The sequence below is a fragment of the Hyposmocoma kahamanoa genome, unplaced genomic scaffold (genome assembly GCF_003589595.1).
Source record: "Hyposmocoma kahamanoa isolate Upper Pololo Valley unplaced genomic scaffold, ASM358959v1 114, whole genome shotgun sequence".
In the NCBI taxonomy this organism is placed as follows: domain Eukaryota; kingdom Metazoa; phylum Arthropoda; class Insecta; order Lepidoptera; family Cosmopterigidae; genus Hyposmocoma; species Hyposmocoma kahamanoa.
In genome coordinates, this window is record NW_020653383.1 from 416257 (window position 1) to 426390 (window position 10134).

Sequence of the window (10134 nt, forward strand, 5' to 3'; positions counted from 1 at the left end):
CTTGACATAAGTTTCCTTATATAAAAGTGGAAAAATGGACCTTCCGATTTTATAAACGATGTACTTGGATAGAAGAGAAGAGCCCTTTATGTTCATTTGTCAAAGGATCACCATAAAAGATAATACAAACATTCAGACGCTGTTTGAATGAATTTTATTGCACATTATGAAATTTTATAGTATCTCTTTATTTGGGAGTTAGAAAACAGACGAGCAAATACAACTGAAATGACTTATAAGCATTTGTTTAATAACAGACATAATCTTATCACCGACCTTTTAAATATAGAGGACGTGCAATGTAATAGAAAAAAATATACGGTAAGTGGTATAAGTATAGAAAATTGTACGAGCATTGGGAGTAAGCAAACATTACAAAGCACTTAGCGCAGGATTAGCGCGATTGAGTGACCAGTGAAATTGTAGCGCACAGTGGGATAGGACTACCCACGAGGGGTTTGTTTTTTCAATATACATATATAGAGGGGTCAGCGTGAGTGTGCGTACACACAATTTATTGATTTTTTACATACTTCACGCCCATGAAACCGCTGTTATAAGCCTTTTAATAAAGGTTTTGCCTTGTTCGCCTGGTGTAGTTGATGTTACAGTTGATCTCCGAATTGTAGCCCTTATGCACTACACAAGGCATGGGTTTGACCTATTCTAAACAGAGAATCAACAGACTCTATACTTAAATTCGACACTATGTAGCTTAAAATTCTGACAGTCCTAGTATAAAGTTCGTCTTGTATATATGTACTGAGCGTGTAGTAATACAATCTCTGTGAAAAAATCTATGCAGAATAAAGAAAAAAGAAAACAAGGAGCCCTACAGTGGCAGTGTAATGTACTCGCACTGCCTGCGTCACAGACTCCGCCGCAGGCCGTGTATAAACAGTCTTCGCTCACTGAGAGTTCGCTTTAATGAAAAAAATATTAAGCGATGCTGAATGTTTGTTATAATGTAAATCCAAATGTTTTCACACTGTAAAATATATTTATATGATATTATTCATTTGCTTATGGTAAACTTTTGCAGATATTTTATTCGACACACATACACAGCAATTTCGTTTGCGAATGCTTTGAATTTGTTGGTTGTAAGAAAATAAAGTTTAGTCATAAGGTTTATTTCACTGCGCTCTTTCAGTGATTGTAACTAATTATGTCTGTAGTTGCAAGAAAGCAAAAATAAGTAGTATGGCATCACCTAATTATAACGTAAACGCCTTCACCTGATGGACTATATTTAATTAAGACGCAAAAATGCTCTCGTTTGTATTATTTTCATTTTCGTCCCTCTACAAAAACATCGTAAAAAACATTTTTCTCTTAACAAGCTCAAGTCAAAGGAGGGAAAATAGACGAAAATTCATTTAATTAACGTGAAGAGAATATCTACAGACAGCGAAGTCTTCTAACTGTAAAATTAATTATTCTCGTGTAACATTAATTAGCAGATATTATGCTATAGAGGTATTATATCTTGTCAGCTTTGACAAATGACGTGACGTTTGGCATTCGTAGATGTGACATCGACAATCGCGTATACTTATTTCCACTGTTCTATCTGGTTCTGTCGCTCCATTGAGTTGACTGTTAGTACAACTGGTTGTTTTACAAGTTGCGACAAAGTCGAAATAAAACTGTGTGACAGCAACCTAATATTGGGGATTGTCATACTATACTTCGTTTGAATACATTTTAAACAAAAAGTAAACAAACAAGTCACTGACCCAACCATAGACGGCTTAGTGATGGCCAATTGTAATGCCAACTACAAATCGATTAATTAATTAAATGAATCCATTTGTTTAATTGTGTCATACTAGCGGTTTTCCTTACATACTATATATATATATATATATATATATTTTACATCCTCCTTCAAATCCTTACACTTAAATACTCGTTGGATTGCGATTGAAATATTCGACCTACTAATTGATTACAAAAACTTTAAATGAATGAACCGAATGTTTTGTTTCGTACAGCACTTTGCAACTATAGACAAGTCATAGGTATAAAGTTGAAAAGTAGCCTCAATTTTGGATTCCTATTTTCCAAATACGATTTTACGATGCTATCCAAATGAATATTGTTGGTAAAAGTGATGAGATATCAAGTCGAAATCTTCGAAATAGACGTGAAAATGTTATTTATTCGATTTTGATTTGATTGAGATTGAGTGATTGCTTTAGAATATTAGATTATTAAATTATAATTACTATTATTATTTACGTCTTGTTTAAAATGGATTGGAACAGACTATAATTAGCTATTTGATCACAGCATTTAGGTGGAGAATGGCAGAGTACCCGAAAATTGTAGTGGTTTCAAAAATATGAAAAATACCTGCCTATTCTATGGTTACGATACTTTATTTGTTTTTTAATTCGGGAGTTAATTACGTATAAAACATATTTTAATTACCTCGACGTTTCAGCCGTATTGCAACGTCTATGGTCTCGACGGGACTGAAGAGGCGGGTGTCAGCATCTTCTAGCCGTGCCAGTTTTAACTACCTATCCGCACGTGATCTTCATTATTTATTTGTGCACTACGTTTCTCACTAGACCGACACACAACACTCACGACATCCGGCGACTTATCGGGCGATACTTGATGTCGTTTACAATTGCTGATAACTGGATCCCATGAGGTAGAAAGCTTAAAACCGTCTTCTCGGTTGAAATTACGGTGTTTTTTGATTTAAACATCAAATTATATCAAATCAAAAATCAAACAGTGTATGAAAATCGTGAAAGTTTAAATCAAAGGATACGATGCTATTTATCGGGTTAAAATAGGCCATTTTTAAGGTCCTCAAAAAGGTTGCAATTTTGTACCGGTCAAAGGGCCAAGCTGATGGAAATTGGTTTCGCTGTGTAAAGACAATTGCGATTAAAGAACCTACCTTAACGTTGATAATTCGTTGCAATCACGTGGTGAGTCATTGTACTGTGTAATTAGTATGCAGAACAACTTACATAAACACTTCCTTATGTTTTTTATTAGTTGTTTGATATAAATATTTAACCCTTGAACTCTATTAACAGTTGTCATTCTTTACACTCAAAGATTCGCACAACGTAATAGCGACGTTATAGAATATTTGCAGATTTTCACAAAAATTACAATTATTTAAAAATTACTAAACGATTTTACTCGAAATAAAAAGAAAACTATTCTATGATAATCTACTATTTTATTTGACGAGAAATTGAAAGTGATTTACCACCTCATGCCATCACAATTTCGCGCCAAATATACACACAAGGCCAAATAGTAGGTGTTGATATAAATAAATAATTTTGGAAAATATTAGGCGACTTTGATGAATACGTAATACTTTTTGCAATGTTGAATATAGGTATTCCTAAAAATGCTACATAAGTAGTTTTATATCTTTTAGACCTGATAATTGTACTAAATGACCTTGAAAAAACTGGCCGGTTTTCTTCATTGATCGTATTTGTCAACCAACAATTTGTCAAAATGAAGTCACTCTATAATTCCATTCTCTAAGCTCTATACCTTGCTATTTGTTCAGCACATCATCCTCTTTCTTTTTTCATGGAAACCGGTACTCGTTATAATGATTGAATAATACCATTGACTTATGGATAATACCATAATTAACTTTCTTAATTTAAAATTAGAGTTTGCGCACAGATTCATACGCGTTCCGAGCCTTCGGCCACATACTAGTGTCGAATTGAAATGTTTTTTTCATTTTTAACATAACTTATAGTAAAACCTTATTGGAGTTCATAATAAACACCAAGTCGTTTACAAAAAAGTATTTTTTATCTTAATTATTCCTAGTTCTTTAAGCTAATGCGTTACTGGTACAAAGTATGCTAATCTTCAAACAATATTGCGTTTTAATTAAGTCTCCCGAGGTGTAGGGTTGGCTGCTCTTCAGTGATGCTAAGAAATGGAGTGTACTAAAATAAATGTTCATTTAGAATGTTTTGCATCTTTTGGATTTATTCCGTCATTATAGTGACTCTTATTCTTGACCAATTTTCTGGTCTCAAACAAGGGAATTTCCTATAGTGAATACCTTACTTATTAATTTTTATTTATTCAAACTCTATTGCACATAAAACAGGAAAAACGGCAGAATTAATGCTATTAGGCAGACAGTTGTGTTCAGAATATTTAACAGGCGGTACATAACATGACATTTAAAAACAGACATACATAAATAATTCACTCAAACCTGAACCTATTTACAAAATCATTTCCCAAATAGGTCCTGAGACCTCCTTATTCTGTGCCCACAGTGCAAACCGTAGGCCACCGAGGTTGTCAAAGTTTTCTCTCAAGGCGTCGTATCTGGTCGTATCCGTAAATCTATTTTACTGATTCAGATTCACAAATAAATACATCGTCGTGCCTATCATTTTTGACGTATTCTTTCTTGACTATACGTGATATCAGTAACGTTGAATCTTAAAATATATAATGACATCCATTGTATGGTTATAATCCTTAATGCAATATACTAACTTGATAACATAATGACGTACACATTCATAGCCTCGAACTAGGGAAACCCTGTATCGCGGGTGCCATGGTCACACACATACATCATCGTTCAGCTATACGACGCCCATAGCTGGGCATAGGCCTCCCCCAACGATCTCCACGACGATCGGTCCTACGCTGTCCGCATCCATCGGCTTCCCGCGACCTTTACCAGATCGTCGGTCCACCTGGTGGGGGTCTACCCACTGAGCGTCGTCTGGTGCGCAATCGCCATTGAAGAACCTTTCCGCCCCAACGGCCATCGGTTCTCCTAGCTATGTGCCCCGCCCACTGCCACTTCAGCTGAGCAATTCTTCGAGCTATGTCGGTTACCTTAGTTCTCCTACGGATTTCCTAATTTCTGATTCTATCACGTTGGGACATACCGAGCATTGCTCTCTCCATTACCCACTGACCTTGAGCCTTCTTATGAGGCCCATAGTGAGGGACCACGTTTCTGATCCATATGTGATCACTTGCAACACTGGTCAAAGACTTTCGTCTTGAGATTAGTTATTTAAAAAAATTATAGTACCCAACTTGAAGGCTTGTTATAAACAATGCCGTGACATAATCATTTAGTGCTACTAGAGCATTTAGTGCTAGTAGAGCTCCTTGTGAAAGAGGTCGTCCAGGGTAGTACTGCCACCTTACCTATTTCTGCCGCCAAGCAGTAACGTTAACATTACTGTGTTTCGGTTTTGAAGGGTAAAGGTGCTGGTGAAATTAGAGGTACATGGGACTTGTCAACTTATGTCTCAGGGTGACGGGCGCAGTGGTAGTGCCCCTCAGATCTTTGCAATTTAAAGCTCTGAGTGGCACTGTAACTTTTATGGACATGCGAGTAGCTTATCATCAGACACACGGCTTGTTCGTCCCGTCACTTGATTTTTTAAATTTATCGATGTTATTGTTCAATAAAACGCAGGCTAGAAATTTGAATTTTTGTATATTTGAAATACAGCTAAGCACTCTCGTATAGAACAGATTTTATAGTAGAAGTGTTGCCATAAAACGTAACACATATTTAACACGGCATCTTACATATATTTTACGAATGTTGCCCATTGATATAACTAAATAAAGAATTTGCAATGTTTATTTAATGTTCAATTTATTAATTGAACAGTTATAAAAAACATCTTGTATGGGTGTAAAGATTCAAGAACGTTGAAGAGTATGAATGATAGAAGTTTTTTCCTTCTCAGCGTACCATCTTCTGTTAGGCTAGTAAATCCACTTTTAGGTCATTCAAGCAAAAATGCGAAGTCACCAAAGATCTGACAATTTAATATTTTATGTCTAGTTATGTGAAAGTGTCACTTGTATAGAATATTCGTTGTATCAAGCAACAAATAATTCATTAAAGTAAATAGTGAGTTCAATAACTTTCGTATTATTTAATTTACTAACGAACAAAATTTTAATCGGTTTGTGAATCACAACCCTATTGGATACTCTTCTAATTATTTTGCTTAGCGATTTATACAGGCAATGTTTTACTGTAAAATAGTACTTTTGTAGTGCTTCAACGGTATTGAAAGTTAATCAATATTAGCCTACACATATATCCTCAACTATGAAGCGTTTTACCTAGCTCGTAATGGTTACGAACACACAAAAAAATTATTAAGCGTACACATTAAGTGTCATTGATAACAATTAAAATAATTAAAAACGTATTATTAAAATAATAATTTTAAAATAAAATATTAATTCTCTATAAAGTTTATACACTGTATAAATATACATCACTTGATATATGTTATAGGCAACAATCTTTGCAGAGACTGGTGTCTCAACTAGGTTGATCGTGTATTTCAGGTCGCCAGGCCTCTACATCCGTAAAAAATTTAATATTATATAGGCAAAATCATGAATAATGGAGGCAAAAAATAAGAACTGACTTACTTAATAATTATGTTAAATCACGCAATAGGAAAGAAATGTGTGTGTGTGTGTGTCTATCACTATCTACAAAAATATTTTGTTTTAAACTTGATTAATGTGAATGTGAAATGTGAATTTTTTTGTGAAATTACTCCACTAGTTTGTTATAATTATTAATACAAAGATTGAACACTTAGAAAAAATTCCTTCGATTCAGCCGGATTCAAACATCGACGACGTCTTTTAACAAACCGTGTCAGGCGCTATGCCAACTCAGCCAGGAGTGAACCAGCGGACCTCACGAATTTTTCCATGTGCCTGTTGTCGGGTCTTTGTATTTGGTTTTCAACGACTTTTTTAGCTATAGTGCCGTCTATGAGAAATCTATGAATTTTTAATGTTTGAGGCTCACTAGATCGACGATTTCACGTTTTACTAACGGGTAACTTCAACAAATTATTCTGTTTGACTTGTAGTTTAGTATTAGGTTTTATGTCACGACTTTCTTGCATTCGTATTTATTTAGGGTATATTGTCAAATTTAGATTTGCTTTATTATATAAATACGATCTAAGGAAATAAGGAAAAAAAAACGATTTATAAAGTGTGAAATGACTTTAGGGCAGCCTATATATCATGTCGTCTCTTATTATTAGCCAGGTTTACATCATAAGCTACTAAACAAGCATTGTTTTCATAAAAAAGACCTAATGGTTTCTAAGACAGTTTCCCTGTACCTCCTATGGTTTCAGATTTCCCCGTAGAGTCCCAGTTTAAAAAAAACAACATACTGCGTAATACAGTGATTCTATAGCATTCCAAAATATTCCTAAACAGTACAAAGTAAAAGCATTCCAGGATAATTTATGAAATAACTATCGTTTATATAATATTCATATCTAAATGAAGATACATATTTCAATTAAATCTAAGCTCGATTATATCCCGAGGGAGACAAGTGTAAGGTTTTTTTTAAATTATACCAAGTTACGGGGCGAACAAGACGTGCGCTTGGTGGTAAACGACACGCCAGTCCAAAGCAGGTCCAGTGCCACTCAGAGCTTTAAATCGCAATGATTCGAAGGATTGGACTGCCACTGCCATTGCGCCCATCATCCTGAGACTTAAATTGGCAAGTCTAGTTGCATAAAGGCGTTTCATTGTCACACTTTTCGAATTGTACTTTTTTATGTAAAATTTGTCGATTAAGAGATTAATCTATTTTTTTGGATCTAAGTATATTTGTTTTTTCAAACAAACCAACGTTTATGTGGTACAATTCATGTGGTCACGCGAATTGGATCCGTAAAGTAATTTCATTTCCCATGTGTATAAATTGCGAAATCCTAAGAAATCGATTTGTCCGTTATCTTATTTGATAACAAATAAAGATGTGGACAAAGAGGTTAGGCACACGCTTGCCAAGAATATACTTGTTTAATCTGACTTTAAAAATACCTGTTCGCATCGTACGGGAAATTCAAAATAATGCAAAGTGCTACTTGAATAGCACCTGCGCGACTCGCAATCACAGTCAGACTTAGCAAAACTGTTATTGTAACCTACGTAAACATATAAAGAAGACATTTAGTAGGTGCATATAATCTCAACGAATTGGAAGGAAGTGAAAAGAGCGTCACAAAATCCTGGCGCCTCTCACAAAAACACGAACGATCAAATAATCTTTTGGGCCCCAGCAATTCTATTTGCATGTAAAGTAGGCATTATTTCACTGAGATATTGCGACACATCCAAAGTTTTCTTGACACCTGACATACATTGTATTTTCATGAAGATTTGTTTGTATTGTGTGATATAATTTTTGTATGTCATACCGTAGGTGTAATAGTTTTTGTAAAACTCGCTGTAGTAGTACGAATACAATGTGTCGGTTTTTCTTTGCAAAATTCTACAATAGAAAGACATAGTTAACAGTACATTGGGCTTTAAACTTTGGAGTTTGGATTGTAAAAGATGAATATAAATCTCAAGGTGGCATCTCACGGTCCGCGATTTTACCGATTGCCAAGCGTAGTCTATGACCACGGACAGCCCCGCACTGCACAGAGGCTCTTCTACCGATACGATTATGAGACGAGGCGAAAAAGACTCCTCCTCTCGCCTTCTCGTTCTTCTGAGACTTGTCGTAGTTATTCTGTTAAAGTTGTATGTGTTTTTTTATATAGATTTGATTTGAACATTTGTTTTGATTTTTTTAAATTATAATCATTACATTGTGTACTTAAATAAAAACAAAGTGAAGAAAAATGTCGCTGGTGGATGTCGGCGTATAATAAATGTCTTTTTTTATGATACCAAGTGGCGGGACGAATCAGAGTCGGTCAAGTTACGCAATATAAAATTAAATTACTAAACCAAGTATAAAATTACATTATGAAGCCACCTTGAAGTATAAAGTTGGACATGACGTTGCTTGTTTGTACTTGTGCGTAAGTGTGTTTTAATTAATGAATCTCTGTGTAGGCACAGGGGTGGGATCAAATTACTTGATAAGTCAGGAAGTTTTCTAATAAGAAAGACTGGCAAGTGACGCACAACATAAATATCTTTCCGAACAAGTAACATTTCCGGTTTATTAGTTTTGTTTTAGTTTCATTCTTATACAATATTAGCACATTGAACATTGAATTCAGCTTACAAATTATAATAATTTGTAATTTAATTTAGAAAATTCCGTTATAGTAAATATTACATTTAAACTGTAAGAGTTGCCTCATATTGTTGACGCCCGGTTGCGCGACGCGGCGATGTAAATACAACTTGCAAATATATCTGCAAAATAAGGCAACATTTCTTTAAACAAACAATTCAAACGAAGATGCAGCAAGCGGCCCCGCACTTTATAAATGCAATGAAGCTTAAGTTGCATAACACGTTGTAATGCATCGCCGCGTCGCGTTGTGTCGCGGCGGCAATGTGAGACAACATTATAGACTCAATATTACTGATTTTCAGTCTTAACCTGTGTGTATACACTTGTTGTTGCGGAACCTAGAGTTTGATTGGAAACTACGGGCTCTGTAAAGAGTATGAAGAACTGGTTTGTTTGAAAAAAAAAATATATACACGATTTAGATCCGAATAAATGTATAGCAATAGCAAAAACCTAAGAATTAGCTAGAGCATGTTTTAAAAGTTTTTAAAAGCTTCCTAAAGATATTAAGATAACGCGTTGTAAGATCCATTAAACTCATTTCTTTAATTCTCTATTCGTTCCGAACATTTCCAATGTGTAGCACACGCGAACACATAAAAATTTGCTGGAGCCTGTTCTTAAAATTTTTAAAGACCGTCTACAAATAGAGTTACGCGTTGTGAGATGCATTAAACTCATTTTTAAAATTCTATTGGTAACTTCTAAGCATGAATGAAAGCGAAGTCAAAGCGCCCCTAAAGTAGGCTTAGTGAAGTGGAAATCCCTGTGCACAATTCAATTTTATATTTCGTTGAGCCATTAGGGAAACGACGACGCACCGACACACGACATACGCGTGACCAGACTCACAATTTGCTGTTGGTCAACTTCTAAAAACACATTTCTGGATTTGCGCGACGTTTCTAAATTAACCTATTTTTTCACTTTGCAGCTTGATGTAAGTAGGTACTTTTAATGTTTTGTGCATCTAAGACTGGTTTCACACGGCTACTTTTATCAGCGATGCAAACGCGATTACATCGCTACAC